At 44.5% G+C, this 14,461-nt stretch overlaps 1 protein-coding gene and 1 long non-coding RNA gene across 11 annotated transcripts in view; one reads left to right on the plus strand and one right to left on the minus strand.

Annotated features, from left to right (window-relative positions):
- Nucleotides 1–14,461, minus strand: part of PKNOX2 (PBX/knotted 1 homeobox 2) — an 88,230-nt gene that overhangs the window by 43,148 nt on the left and 30,621 nt on the right. The window lies entirely within an intron of this gene.
- The window catches only part of LOC308182776, a 38,537-nt gene that overhangs the window by 1,244 nt on the left and 22,832 nt on the right, over nucleotides 1–14,461 (plus strand). Inside the window, exon 2 of the long non-coding RNA XR_013942072.1 lies at nucleotides 1–14,461. This exon is cut by the window's right edge and continues 22,832 nt beyond it. This is a non-coding gene — a long non-coding RNA (uncharacterized lncRNA).

Genomic DNA, 14,461 nt, shown 5'->3' on the forward strand with positions numbered 1-14,461 from the left:
TATCTGCCATGGTGTGGGATTTAAGAAGCAAATTCTGCCCCAACCTCCCTGTCCTGCCATGTCTTGTTTCAAGAGGAACAAACGCTGCAAGTCGTGAAGAAGACTACAGAAATGCTATTTCTCTGAAGTGAATACATAATTGCTGAGGAAATGCAAGAAAAGAAATCCATGATTGTGACTGGGTGTCTGCCACCAGACTGAGGAGAAACTCCTCTTGCTACCCCAGCCAAGGCTGAGTTGGGAGTCAATGTCCATCCACTCCCAACAGCTTTCCGATGGCTGTGACCCATCAGATGACCAGCATAGTGGCCAGAGTCATGGTCCAACGTCTTGATTTTTGGACGTCCAAAGTCCATGGTCTTCTGAAGATGGGGGCAATTCTCCTTGTTTCTCTGTTTCGCAGGTAACTAAGGGTTTAATTGCACCACGAAGAGGGAAGCGAAGGCAGTCTTCAGTATGGACATTAAAACATTGGTGCAACTCTTGAGGAAATCCCTCTGCAAGGATGGGAGGCACCTCCAAAATGCAGCCCCAACACCCAAGGCTATGAGCAACACTACTGGGACTCAGGCAGCCTTGAAATCCCACGGCCAAGCCATGATATCTGTTGGCCTCCCATCTCACGTATAGTGTACCAGGAGAAGTGATAAATCATTTTGGCACACTTACTGGGAATGGCAGCCCTCGATAAAAGACCAAAACTCAAGTGAGGCAGCCTGACACTGCACTATTCCCAGCGCACTCTGTTACGCAGATTAATCCTTCTTGATGGAGAATTACAATTAGGGCTCCATCTTAAGGAGATATCAGCAATCAGATATCTTATCAAATGCCAGCTCAATTATTCAAATAATCCCTGGCTCTAGATTTGGGGGCTGTTTAGGGAAAGTGGTCCGATTAATGTGCTGACGCTTCCCCATCACGTCCGACATTCTCAACTTCATGTCTGATTACAGAATTTGCATTCAATTTAATTTTTCCATCTGGAGTAAATGAATAATCCGAGTACCTACCCCATCCTTAATTACATTTGTTAAATTAAAAACTGGGATGTGAGAAATTTAAATGCACGTAGCTTTGCGGCCAGACAAACTGCACATTCAACCTGCCGTCTCCTGCTCCAATTTCTTTCCTTTCCCCTCAGCCATGCATCAAAGAAATTACAACTAGAAAACAAAAATTCTTTATAAATGATGAAACAATAGATGATCTTTTGACATTTCCAGCGCTGTTTGCAGGGGAATGAGATAAAATGTAATAAATTCATATACTTCTGTGTGTTTCTTGGCTCCAGCAGCTAAAATTTCCATCTCTTTATGCAGGAGTCCTGGGGAGCAGAAATCCTTGATAATGCCAAACAATTCGACACTTTATTTTCTCTTTACTCCACACCACGCAAAACACAGGCTTCAAGCTGCCAGCTGCTGGGAGTGAAACCAGATGCCACATCCCTTTTCCATATGGAAACAGAAATCACCCCGTCTGGGGGTGTTTGTGATTGCAGCACTCTATGACCCTGGGGCTGCTACCAGCATCCAACAAAGCCTCCCCTCGACAACAAAAAATAATAATATTGCAATGTTGCAGTTATAATTCCTTGCCCCCAGTCCAGTTCAGACCGGACCCTGGTATCACCTGCTCTGGACATTAGCAGGGAAGATTTGGCCTAAGCCACCAAATTTCCTAATTTTTAAATGAAAAGATAAACATGGGGGTGGAAATAGAACCATCAAATTTGATGGTTTTTTTAAACAGTTTTGCAGAAGCTTGATAAATTCTCATTCTTTTGGAGGAATGCACCCTGATGAAAAGTGGAAGTGCTGGAATTAATAGGTAGACTCAAGGGGATGGTGAGAAAAGTGTCCAGCCTGATAAAAAGAATAGTTAAACACAAAGATAAAGCATTTACAACTTTGGCTGTGTTAGGAGCAATACTCCACACATCACCTGATGGGAAATGTCAGATAAATATATTTGGATGTTGATTTCTGCTAGATGCCAGTGACAAGTATGTTCAGGGAAGTCTGTTCTTAGCACTCCCAAAGAGTATTTGAATAAAATAACTTGTCTATGGGCAAGTAACTGTGCAATGCTATGATCCCCTGGTTCGGGGCTTGCAAGACTGGTAATAAAACACGGCTAAAAATATTCAGGAAAGCCATGCTCGGTTAAAGCGAGACAGGTGAGAGCAGAGCCAAAAATAGCTCTTCCCTTTGCTCGAGCATGCTCTCAGCTAAGGTGACATTTCTGCACTTCAGGGAAGCTGGATTTGACTCAGCCCCCAAAAAAATCCCCTTGGAGGGGTGTAGCTGGTCGACCTTGGCCCAACCCCGGTGGCAGGATTTGGCCATTGGAGAAATCCCCTTCACAAGTGGGCGGCTCCGATGCTGTATCGTGGGCGCTGAGGTTCATCTTCCTTTCTTCTGCTTTGTTTTGAGTTAACAGTTATGGTGCCGGAGGAGAAAACATCATGTTTTAGCAATGAGGTCCCCAGTGAGTCTCTTTAAAAATTAATTAGTGCCATGCAATGTATTAGCTATGAATAATAATTCTAGCTTTGTACCTATTTCACTGCCTTCCACACCACCAGTATTCCAGCTTTTAAACGGTCCTTCCAGCCAACTGGGCCCTAATACTGAGGGTACCAAGGAAATTGTTGTCCTGTCTTCTGAAAATACCCCCATCCAACACCAAACATTTGCCCTGTGTGTTTTCTGTGTTGCTTTTAAATAAAGGTTGTGGTTGCTAAGCTGGCTGCAAAGTAGGCACCGCGCACAGATACAGGTTCACGGCATACCAAAACTGCAGCTGCCCAAGGGCAGGAGCCTGGCCAGGCACCCATGGCTCTCATGCAAGGTGGGTGTTGTATGGAGGAAGCAATGGGTCCTGGTTTTGTCCAGGATCTAGGACGGAGGTCCTCTGAGCATGGAGATGCCTCCATGGCTGGAGATCCCCCAACCCTGAGCAGGGAGAACCTTCAGCGATGGAGATCCCACCACTGCCACCATCCCCATGTACGGAGATCGTCCAAGGATGGATCCAAGGATGGACATCTGTCTCTGAGGATGGAGATCTGATAACTCCAAGGACAAAGCAACTCTAGCAACCTCAGGGAAGAAGATCCCTGTAACCCAAAGAAAAAGGTCCCCCAACTCTGACGGTAAAGATCCCTCAGCTCCAAGGATGGAGCACCACAAAAACCAAGGATAAAGATCCTCCTCACCCCAAGGACAGAAGTACACCTGGCTCCCAGGATGGCAACTCCCCCCAACTACAAAAGTGGAGATCCTCAAAACCCAGGATGTGGGCCCTCCCAGCCCTGAGGACGGAGACTCCCCAAACTCCAAAGATGGAGACCCTCCCTAAAGTGTGAATGCAGACCTTCCAAGGAGAGGTTCCCTGTGTCCACGAGGATGAAGATCTCACCGAAACCTAAGGATGGAGACCCCTTTCCCTGATCCAAAGAAGGGAGATCACTCCATCACCTTGCAGGCCAGCTAGCCCCCTCCACTGCCCTGCTAGCCACAGGGATGCCGAACAAGCCACCAGCCCATGCATTTGGGCAGTGAAGCCCCATGCAAACAAGGCGACGGATGCTGAGAAGCCTCACCACATCAGCCGCCTTCAGGTGGATGGCGAAGCCGATGGGAGTTTGTAGGGACATCTGGAATATATTCATTTTATGGCATGTTTCATATCACGGACAGGTACTTTGAAGCAGTAAGTAGTAGCAGGGCGGCACATCCCCCTGGGTGGGCTGTGGTTTGTGCTTTCAGCCCGAGCAGCCCTGGCGTGACAAAGGGGCTGTGGACACAGAGCTGACGTTTTCCAAACACAGCTTTGTGTCTCTGGGGCAAATCCAGAAGCAACTTAAAAACCAAAAGGAAAAAAGAGAAAACAACAACAACAAAAAAAAAAGGGGGGGGGGAGGGGGAATGAAGAAACCAACTTCCATGTCTTTAAGTGATGTTGATCCCCATATCAGGCCATTAACAGTCCCATCACAAATTGTAAACGACTCAGATAAATTTAATGGCTTAGCAGCTGCGACAAAAGGCCCTTCTGAAGATTCATTTGTTTTATGGAAAAGAAATTAGTTAGGAATTTTAAATCCTTCCAGCTTCTTGATGCAGATGCCTGCCAAAGCCCACATGTTGGTGCTTACATGGCCCCAGGGCTGCAGCCAGCCCCTGAAGGAAAAGTCCTGTGCTAGCATCCCAAAGCAGGGGACATGGACGTGTGCACCCATTAGCACGCTGCTAATGAGGCTGCACCTCTCCTGTTCGCCCCCAGCAACTGTATTAAAAGCCTCAAACAATGAAGAGTCCTTAAAACAGTAAGATTTGGCTCAAACACCCCATGGAGAAGGAAACCCAACACTAGAGAACAGCAGCGACTGAGCTGCAAAAACCAGGGGGGTGGTAACATGGGGTGGCCCGGAGCAGAGCAGGAAGGTGGCTTTGTCCCCTGGAGCTTTGAGCCGCAGCGATTCACCCCACGCAGCGCACCGCCCTGACTACCCCGCTGGCTCCCCACGGGAACGACAAAGCCCAAACCTCCCCACTTCCCTTGACAGTCCCAGTCAGGGAAACACTGGGGCCAAGCTGTGCTTTCCAGCCTGCAAGCGAATGCCCTTTCACCCATGTCAACACATGAAAATAATGTGTTAAACCACTTCTAAGAGCTCTCAGCATTCAGAGGCTTCCCCAGCACCCGCTGCTGTCACCCCCCCCATCCATGTCCCTTTTCACTCATGCAAGATTGAGGTTTTTCGCCTTCAGCCACATTCATACTTTATTGCACAGGCAGCACCATCTTGAAACTCCTTTTAGTCGAAGTTCAGAGCTATAAAAGATGTAAAATGCCCCTGAATTATTCACACAGTGTTTCAGTAGAAGCTGGTAACAGCACCAGTGTGGGATAAAGCGAAGGATCTGGGGACGGAGACATGGACCTGTGTTGTCTCCTTGTCTCCATTTGGGTGGAAAAACCCTTCCTGAATATGCTGGGCGGAAGGAAGTGGAGGAGAGGGTAAAATAAAAGGGTGTCCCCAGTCTAGAAAAGGCTGGAGAGCGAGGAAACGCAAGGAGCACCTATTTTTCAGATCCAACATAACCCAGATGTTTTGGATGTTACTCCTCCCCCCCCCCCCACCCCCCCCCAAGAATTAATTGTTATTTTTCCCCATTGCATTTTTTTTTTTTAAGCATGAGATGGTTGCTGTTCTGGGAGGCTGGGAGATCTGCAACATTTCTGGCCCTCAGCAAGCTGCTGAGCAGCAGTGCTGCATTTGCCCTTTGGCGATGCTGAAGCCTTCTCAAACTTTACAAGACTGCAGGAGCAAAATTAAAACATGGCACAGGAGGAGAAAATACAAACCAAGAAACCCCATTCCGGGAAGAAGGGATAGAAGCAAACAAAAAATGGGAAAATTTGAATAAGAAACTAGGAAATGACTTTGCACTTCAAATACACAAGGTTTTCAAAAATGAAAAACCCTGGAAGGTTTTTTCCTTCCATGTTTACCTCTGTTTTGCTTCTTCCCATTTCACTGAACAACCAGGTGCTCCCAAGCTGGGATTTCCACCCAGCCTTCAGCTCCTACTGGGGGCAAAACCCCAACAACTCCATGCAGAAAAACCCCACAAAAGTAGGACACTAAGCCCTGCTAGATCCAAACTCAGCTTGATGCTCACTAATTACCCAGTAATAGTATTTATATGCTGCTGGCACACTCAGAAATGCGGCTCCTAATAACTGAGGTCTGCATCAATATTAATGTCCTGGCTTGACTCTCAATACCCGGGGACTGGCAGAAGACAAAGAAACATCACAGCAAAGTGAAGTGGGGAGATGAAAAAAGAATGTATTTTTTCCATGTTTGGCAGGAAGGGAGTGCTTGAGATCAAATGATGGGATCCCCATGGGTGAGGATTAGCAACGACAGCAAATATAAATTATAGGTTCCCACCAATCTTCCAGTGGCAGAATTTTTTTGTCATCTGTAATCCCTTCCCCAAACTTTTATTTCCCCATAGGCAGGAGTGGGCTGGAAAAACTTCTCTTTCCTTCTTATGGGAATGAATTTGTGAAGTTTGGGGCTGATCAATCTCCTGTTACCTGAGTCACTCCAATATAAGCAGCAGCAAATGCAAACCTCAGCCTGCTTTTTGTTGCACATGCAAAACCCCAGGTTTTGGGTTGGCTCAGCAAGAAACAACTCTTGAAATGAGCTTTCAGGAAGCATTTCTTTTTGGTGACACTTCAGTTCTTACAAAAAGAAGGACAACATCCCCAGTTCTTCACAAATACTATATGCACACCATTATTTTCAGAAATGTGGCTATGCAGGGCACGGCACAGTTGCAAACATGCCCTGACACATTCTGTAATTCTATAGAAAAGCTCTTTTCTTCATAATTTCTATGCAGAGACACTTGGCACACCAGTAACATTCAGGCAGAGTTTAAACAGAGTTAATAAACTATTAATAGCCTGCAGTAAGCCTGTGATAGATTTGAGCTGCATGTGCTATGTGCGCCTCAGTGCAAGGTGTTATTACTGATGTCTGCAGTCAGTGCACACCAAAAAAAAACCCACAGAAATCTTTCAATAAAAATCCAGTTCCAGGAAATCTGGCATTTCTCATGGTAAAATGTATATTTTCAGGATTTTTTCCATCAGAAAGAAATCTGGCAATTTGAGCATAAGTGCTGATGAGGCGTTTACCCTGCAGAGTGTTTGGTGTGGTGTTAACCCACACTGTTGACCCGTTAATCGGTGTTGATCCGCGTTTGTTAGTTATTAGTATTCAAAGAAAATGAGTGGAAGCTATAAAGTTCACATTTAGCAGTGTAACACTCCAGAAACTTCATGTTAGGATGTTCCCAGATCATCATCATTCTGTACTTTTATTTTCATAGAAGTTGAGAATTGCTCTATTTTTAGTCAAATTCCAAACAAGAAAAAAGGCAAATTCTTGAAAGTTCTTGAAAATTGATTATCTGCTTCCCACATGCCTAGAGTAACAAAGCATGGTTGTGAGCAACTTCTGGATGTAGATTTCTTTGTGCATTTATTAAACAGCAGCAATTAGTAACGCACTGACCCTTCTGAGAAGAGCTGATCCTGTGTCAGTGGCTATGCTACACAGAAGCGTGACTCAAACCAACTGCCCAAAGACTGCCATAAAAATCAAATACTGCTATAAAGTGACTTCAGATATTAAAAGAAATCCCCCCAAAGAGACTATTTATCACCTCGTTTGGCAATTTAGGCTGGAAACAGCACTCTGCGGTTGTAGCCTTGGCCATCAATTCTGGTCAAACTTGAGAGGATCTTTTCAAAAAAGCCACTGAGGGACCCGGTGGAGATGGAAATTTTCCCAAAGCTGAAATCTCCTCTCTGTTCAATATTTCCTTGTCCTAACTTGTGGAAAGAAGAGGAGCTGTCTGTTTCCAAAGTTTTGTTGTTGTTGTTGTTTTTGTTCTATTGGAAGAGGAGTTGTCTAGGAGAAGGAGTTGGTGGGCAAAAATGAGACTTTCAGGGAAAAGCATGGATTTCCCTTCACTTAAGAGATACCAAGCGGCACCACTAGAAATTCCAAAAACAGTGCCCCCAAAGCATTTTTCTGCATTTCTTTGTTGGGGTGATGGAAGAACCATGAGAAGAAGCAAAACCTTCTTACAACATCTCTGGCTGCAGACACATGGTGCTCATCACCTTTTCGCATTCAGAAATGCCCTTTCTCTAACCAACACCACATCAACCCACAACATGACTCCTCCTTGTCACTGCCACACTGAAGAGAGCACTCTGCCCCAACCCCTCCATTGGCGCCAGGGAAAACACCCAAATCACCATGATCTGGCAGCCAAAAGGGCCAACCGCACCCTGGGGTGCCTCAGGCACGGCGCTGCTAGCTGGCGCCAAGGGAAGGGACTGTCCGGCTGCGCTCTGCCTGGTGAGGCCTCACCTCAGGCACTGTGTGCAGGTTTGGGCACCACAGTATGAAAAGGACATAAAACTACTAGAGAGTGCCCAAAGGAGGGCTAAAAAGATAGTGAAGGGTCTGGAGGGGAAGACGTGTGAGGAGCGGCTGAGGTCCCTTGGTTTGTTCAGCCCCGAGCAGAGCAGGCCGAGGGGAGGCCTCATGGCGGCCTGCAGCTCCCTCACGAGGGGAGCGCAGGGGCAGGCGCTGAGCTCTGCTCTCTGGGGACAGCGACAGGACCCGAGGGAACGGCATGGGGCTGGGACAGGGGAGGGTCAGGCTGGGTGGTAGGGAAAGGTTCTGCACCCAGAGGTGGTCGGGCACTGGGACAGGCTCCCCAGGGTCACAGAATCGAGCCTGTCAGAGTTCAAGAGGCATTTGGACAACGCTTTAAGACATAGGGTCTGTTTGTTTTGGGTGGTCCTATATGGAGCCAGGAGATGGACTTGAAGACCCTTGTGGGTCCCCTCTGACTCGGGATATTCCAAGATTCTGTGATTCTATGATCTACAAATCCCTCCCATACATGCAGGACTTCTGATGTCTGCTTTCCCTCCAACCTCCAGATGCACCTGCCCCAAAATAGGACCTAAAAAAAAAAACAAAACAAAATGACAACCACAACTGAATTGGAAATGCAGCCAACTAATTAATTGCATACCCATGGAAGCCAACCCGCTGCCTGATGCACTTTCCGTATGGCCACCTGCGCTGGACACAGCTTGTTTTTCGACTCTGGTGTTTGTCCCCGTTTTATTTACCTTGAAATGGGAACTGCAGGCACTTGGATAAATAAGAGCAAAAGCGATTTGAGGTTCACTGTAGCTTTTCTACTCTCTGTTGAGATATTATTGGCTAATCTCCTACACAGCTGCTCCCAGCTGAATAGATGCAGCCCACCTCCAAAGCCGGCGGGCGATGGTATTTGGCCACCAACCAACATGGGAATAAATACAAGTGTTATTTCATGTTTGTTTTTTTTTCAGTTGACTTATTTCGGCATATTTTTTTCACTCAGAGGAATATGCGGTGATATATCCAATATTGCACGTAGGTAGAAAAAAAAACTCCTTGCTTTTTTTTCCCTGCCAAAGGGGGCAAGTCGAAAGATGTCCAATGGAAGAGCCCCCACTGCCACCCCAGGAAATCAAAAGCTGTCCCCATCCATCTGCAGAGCAAGTTCCTCCAGGGGGAAAAAGGCAAAATCTTGAGGCAAGATTGCAAACCCCAAAGGCAAAATTTCAATGAATAAATCCCTATGATGCCATTTGATTCATTCCAATGTCTCGCTAGCTTAGCATGGGGAAAGCTCTTTTTTTTTTTTTTTGGTCCAAAATGGCAAATAGTGGGGCTGGGATTATTTGAAAGCAAAACTAGGGTGAAACATTGTATTTTTCCCCATCTGGCATCCTCTGAAGGCAGAAAGAGCATCAACAGCAATAAATGTTCCTTTCTCCAAAGCATGAGTTCAGAATGGAGAAAAATGTTAAGTTCTAAAATGCCTCGATGAAATTTAATTTTTGTTTGAATCAACAGCTTCACTCCATGCCATTTTAATGCTATTTTAAGTTGAAATGTCAATTTGAAACTAACATTTTAAAATGTCAAAACATTTCATGTCTGCAGACAGATCTGATAGTTTTTGCTTCCATGTGTCCAAACAGAAATCGCTTTTGGAATTTTACCCTGAAAAAATGAAAAATCAATATTTTGACTTCTTGGAATGAAAACAAAGTTAAAACATAATATTTCCTGCAGGATGCAAACAATATTTTCTGACAAGCTGTAATCACCAAAAACTAATCTGAACCAAATGTTTGCTACCATGGTCTGTTACAGATATGCAGGAAGAGATGAGAAATGGAGGTTTTGTTATTATAGTCTTTCTGAACCCTTTTTTTTCCCAGCTATTTCCACATTTCCAGTGCCTCTCTCTCCTATTACAACCCAACAGGGACCCAGCAGAAGGTGGGTGCAGGAAGCCACCAGGCACGGCTATTTTCAACGCACTGCATTTTGTTAAAGGGACTTAATACTGGAGAAAACCCTGGAAAAATAATATTACTTCGCCTTTGCATTTTCTTTTTGTAAGATTTATGCTTCATTTTGCAACACTGGACCGCCCTCCCATTGGCACCAGTTTAGGGGATTTGGGGGGAAGACAGCAGCAGGAGCTGCAGGGGACACACACATGGGGGCTATCCTATATAAAAGCCATTTTCCAGTGATCTCACCTTTAAAATTCCTTGCCAAAAACAAAAAAAAAAACCAGCAAAGAAAAGCAATCCAGGCTGGTCGTCTCAATAAATAAATAAATTAATTAAATCAATTTTACTGATTTTTCCCATTCACTGGAAAAATGCAGCATTGCAAAATGGGACGAAAGCTGGCAGTTTTAGAGTTTTTGGGCTATCAAGCAAGTTGTTTGGCCCAAAGCTCACAGCTCTGCTATCCTCGATCACCTCCCTAGCTTGACAGCATTGTCCCCAAATTTCTCCTCCTTGCTTTTTCCCTCCATGGCACCAAGCCCCGCGCGGGGAATAGCGCAATTATCTCGTCTCGCCACATTTTTCCAGCCCTGCCTGAGGTTTAATTAAAGCCAAGCGCAAAAACACAGAGGAGAAGCGCTTCGAGTAGATATCGCCCTGCCACATGTGAGGGAAAAAAAAAAAAGAAAAGAAAAGAAAAGGGGAAATAAAACCTTTATCACAGACTTTTTAATTTACCAAACCTTCCAGCTCAGTTGGATATTGCTCCTTTATCATATTTCCTTAAAGAAATGCACATATATATATATATAGGGAAATGCATGCGCACATGAGGACAAATGCATACATATATATGCATGCTATGATACATATGCTCTCTCTCTATATAAAAATATATATATGAGCATACCCTAATCCCCTCTAATCTCCTTGAATTACACCTAAAACACCCTCCTTGCAGGTGACCTTTTCACAAAAGGCTGTTTCTATGCCAACAGCATTGTTTGATTCAGTTGAGAGAAAAATACAGCATGAAACTGCCTTTAATTTACTTAATTCAGCGTCGTGGATTGCATGATAGAAACCTCCCATCTCAGGAAAAAGAATGTTAATATTAAAAATTAATTAATATGGATAGGGTTCAAAAATTAGCAGAAGAACATGGAATACTCAGCCACAGACCACAAGGTCTGGCTGCAGAATTTTGCTCAAATTCCTGGCATTGCTTTTGGGTGAAATTCCCATCGCTGTTTTTTTGTTTTGGTTTGGTTTGGTTTTGAGCCAAATCTTGTGGTTTTAAGCTTCTTCTCAGCTTAAAAACTTCTTTTCTGTCTCCTTTTCCATCTCCCCCCACCTGCGGACCTTTGTTCCTATGGAAACGGCCACGCAAAACTCCAAATATGCAAAATTCTGAAAATCCCTCTTTTCCATTTTCACTGCCCGTAGGGATTTTTCGGGAATCTCTAACTCCTGTTGCTTTTGCAACACAGACAACTCAACTAGGTGACCCTAACTACAGCACATCTTTTCATCAAAAAAAAAAGAAAAAGAAAAAGAATGAAACCCCTCAGTTTTGGTTACTTGGCCACTTTTTTACCCAACACCACTTTAACTTTTGTGTTCACCAGCAGCTGTAAGCAAAGAGACATCCACTTGTCTCCGCAGGAAAAAACGCAACAAGCTGCAGAGGTGAGCTTTGAAAGATTAGGAGAAATGGGTAAAAACCAATCTTTTTGCACCACTCCAGCATTGGTGAGTAGATACAAGTAGCAACAAGACTTTGCAGGGTAAAAGCAGCTCGATAGTGATGATTTCCTGCTGTCTGCAAAGGGGATGTGTTGGAAATTCCTGCCCTTTTTGGCAGGCAGGGATGTATTTATTTTTTCTGACTCGACCCCAACACCTTCATGGGTCTCGGGAGGCAAGATATTCCCCGACGGCTCAATCGCACAAGGGCGCAGAACGAAGAGGATAAAAATACTGGTTGCCATGGGAACATAAACTCCAGAGTTTGAAAATATCAGAATTAACCTTGCACTAATTTCGGTCCTTAAAACGCAGTCTTGCATCGGCATTTGGGGGTTTTTGGAGCAGGAACCTGAGCTTTGCGCAACCCATCCAGCAGGATTCAACATCCCTTTTTGCCTTACAGATGTTTTCCTACTGCTGGATGTTTCCCAAAACCATTTAGAGTTTCATAGACAATTAAAAATAAAAATAAAAATAAAAATAAATCCCCGGATTGTGGGTGCCATCCCGAGAGATGCAATGTGAGGGTTTTTCATTCATCGCTTTCCTCTCAACCGGAAACCCACTCATAACACTTGGTGTTCTTTGCTCAGAATACACCACAAGCCCTTAACAATTGTTAAATTATGACAATGAGGCTTCAGCACCACTGATGCTCAGCAAGTGCAGCCACTTTTCCAGCGGCACCTGCAACATCAATGGCTTTGAGCATTTTCAGCCGCCAGCTTTATTAAAACACAGAAACAACTTTGGGGTGGTTTCAGCAAAGCTGCTCAGCCCCAGCTGGAGAAACACCATGCTCAAAGGAAAACAAACCATTTTTGGCTTCATAATAAGGTGACAAATTTGGTATCACAAGCCAAAGGATAGGCAGCAGGTCGCATAACAAAAGCTAAACAGTAATAAAAGGATTATGAATTAAAAGGGGGCATGGTTAATCCTCTGTGCAAAGAAAGATTCCCATCATTAAACTTGAGTTTCCAAAGGTGAAACAGAAGAGGGAATTCTCTCCTCTCTTCAGAAAAACACAGACTTACCGGAACTAATTTGTTGTTGACTGCAATAAATCGGCTCTATTCTGGCACTTGCAAGAAGATGAAAATTTGCAGATTTTGCAACACATTTTTGCAATGGGTTTGCAGGCTTTTTCAATGAAATGCACTGCACATACTCCTTTTTGCAATGCAATGCAACGCGCTTGTATTTTTTGCTTGCTCTTTTTGCAGTGCAATGCAATGTGCTTCTTTGCAGGACTTTGAAACTGCAAAGCAGGACTTGCTTGCATTTTTGCAAATTTCCAATGCAATATACTGTACTGTGTGTGGGAAGTGTGTGTTTTTGACTTTGCAGTGCAATGTCTGTTTGCATTTTTTTATTTGTAATTTTGCCTGGACCTTTGCACCATTGAACAGAAGGGCCACGGGCTCATCCATGCAGGCATTTGTGCTGGAAGTGTTGAATTGGTTTCACCATCCATAAAGCAGGTTAAGATTTCTGCAAAATTCGGGCTGAGCTGAAATGATGTTTTTTAAATGCCCCCAGTCATGGTTACAAAACTCCAGGTGAGAGCACCCTGCTGTTTCCACAAATGACTATTTACAATTGTTTTGTGGTTTGTTTGTTTGTTTGTTTGTTTTAAAAAAAAGTGTTGGCTTTTTTTTTTCATCATTTAATTTGTCTAGAGAAAAAAGGTCACAGTCTTGTTGCAATTTGAGGAGGAAAAGCTCTGTTTGGGGGCAGTTTGATGATTTGTAGCTGTTAGTGGGATGCTCTGCTGGGCTCAGAAGCAACCGCAGGAATTTACTTACCCAGGTGACACCTTCCTTGTGCAGAAAAATCCCCCAAAGCCACCAGTTTGGAGCAGAAACGAGGTTCTGGCCACAGTGGGAACCAGGCAGGCAAGAGCAGTTTAAGGGCAGCAGCGCCTCGATGCACAAAAAGAAAGGTTTTTTCCCAAAAAATTCCCAGCAGGGAGAGGAGGTCTGTCCGCATGAAAAAAAAAATCTTTATAAAGCAGGCTTGTTGGAGCAGTTTGGTGAAAAAAAGCTTGAAATCAGCTTCGCTGAGACACTTCCCCATAATCCCTCGCTGTTCCCCAGTGGTCTTGTGCAAACAGTGTGAGGTGGCTCAGCCTCAGCTCCGGCCATGCTCCTTGGGGCTGGGATTTTAAATAAATAACCCAAAATCACTGCCTGCAAGGGGAAGTGAAGCCGTGCTCACATGGGCTCCCAGCACCGGCGTCACCGAGCCATGGCTGCCCAGTGCAGCAGCGAGAAAACACCGGTGATTCTGCATCTAGAGGATGTCGAGAGCTGGCTTTGGGGAGATTTGTGCCCCCCAGCCGAAAATGCTATTTTCTGGGTAGCATGGGAACGGGAAACGCCATATTCAGAGCCCAACTAAGCACTGCAAATGGTCTGTATCCTGTCTGGAGCATCTTGGTAATGGATTTGCATTGTTTTTAGTGCCACAGCCAAAAAAATCAAGGTCTGGTTGTTGCAGATAGGACGGGAAGGGAGAGGCCACATGGTCACCTTATTCCCATAAATATGTAAATGTATATCTATACACATTATATATATACACAAGGGAAATATTTTTACACATATTATAAAGTAAAGTAATAAGAATATACATTTGTATATATGCATTTATTTGTACATACATACGCGTATTATATATATGCATTTATGTATGTGACCTTCATTCTTTGCAGTATTTATTATAATGTATA

The sequence above is a fragment of the Anser brachyrhynchus genome (assembly GCF_964034855.1).
Source record: "Anser brachyrhynchus genome assembly, chromosome: 25".
Taxonomy (NCBI): domain Eukaryota; kingdom Metazoa; phylum Chordata; class Aves; order Anseriformes; family Anatidae; genus Anser; species Anser brachyrhynchus.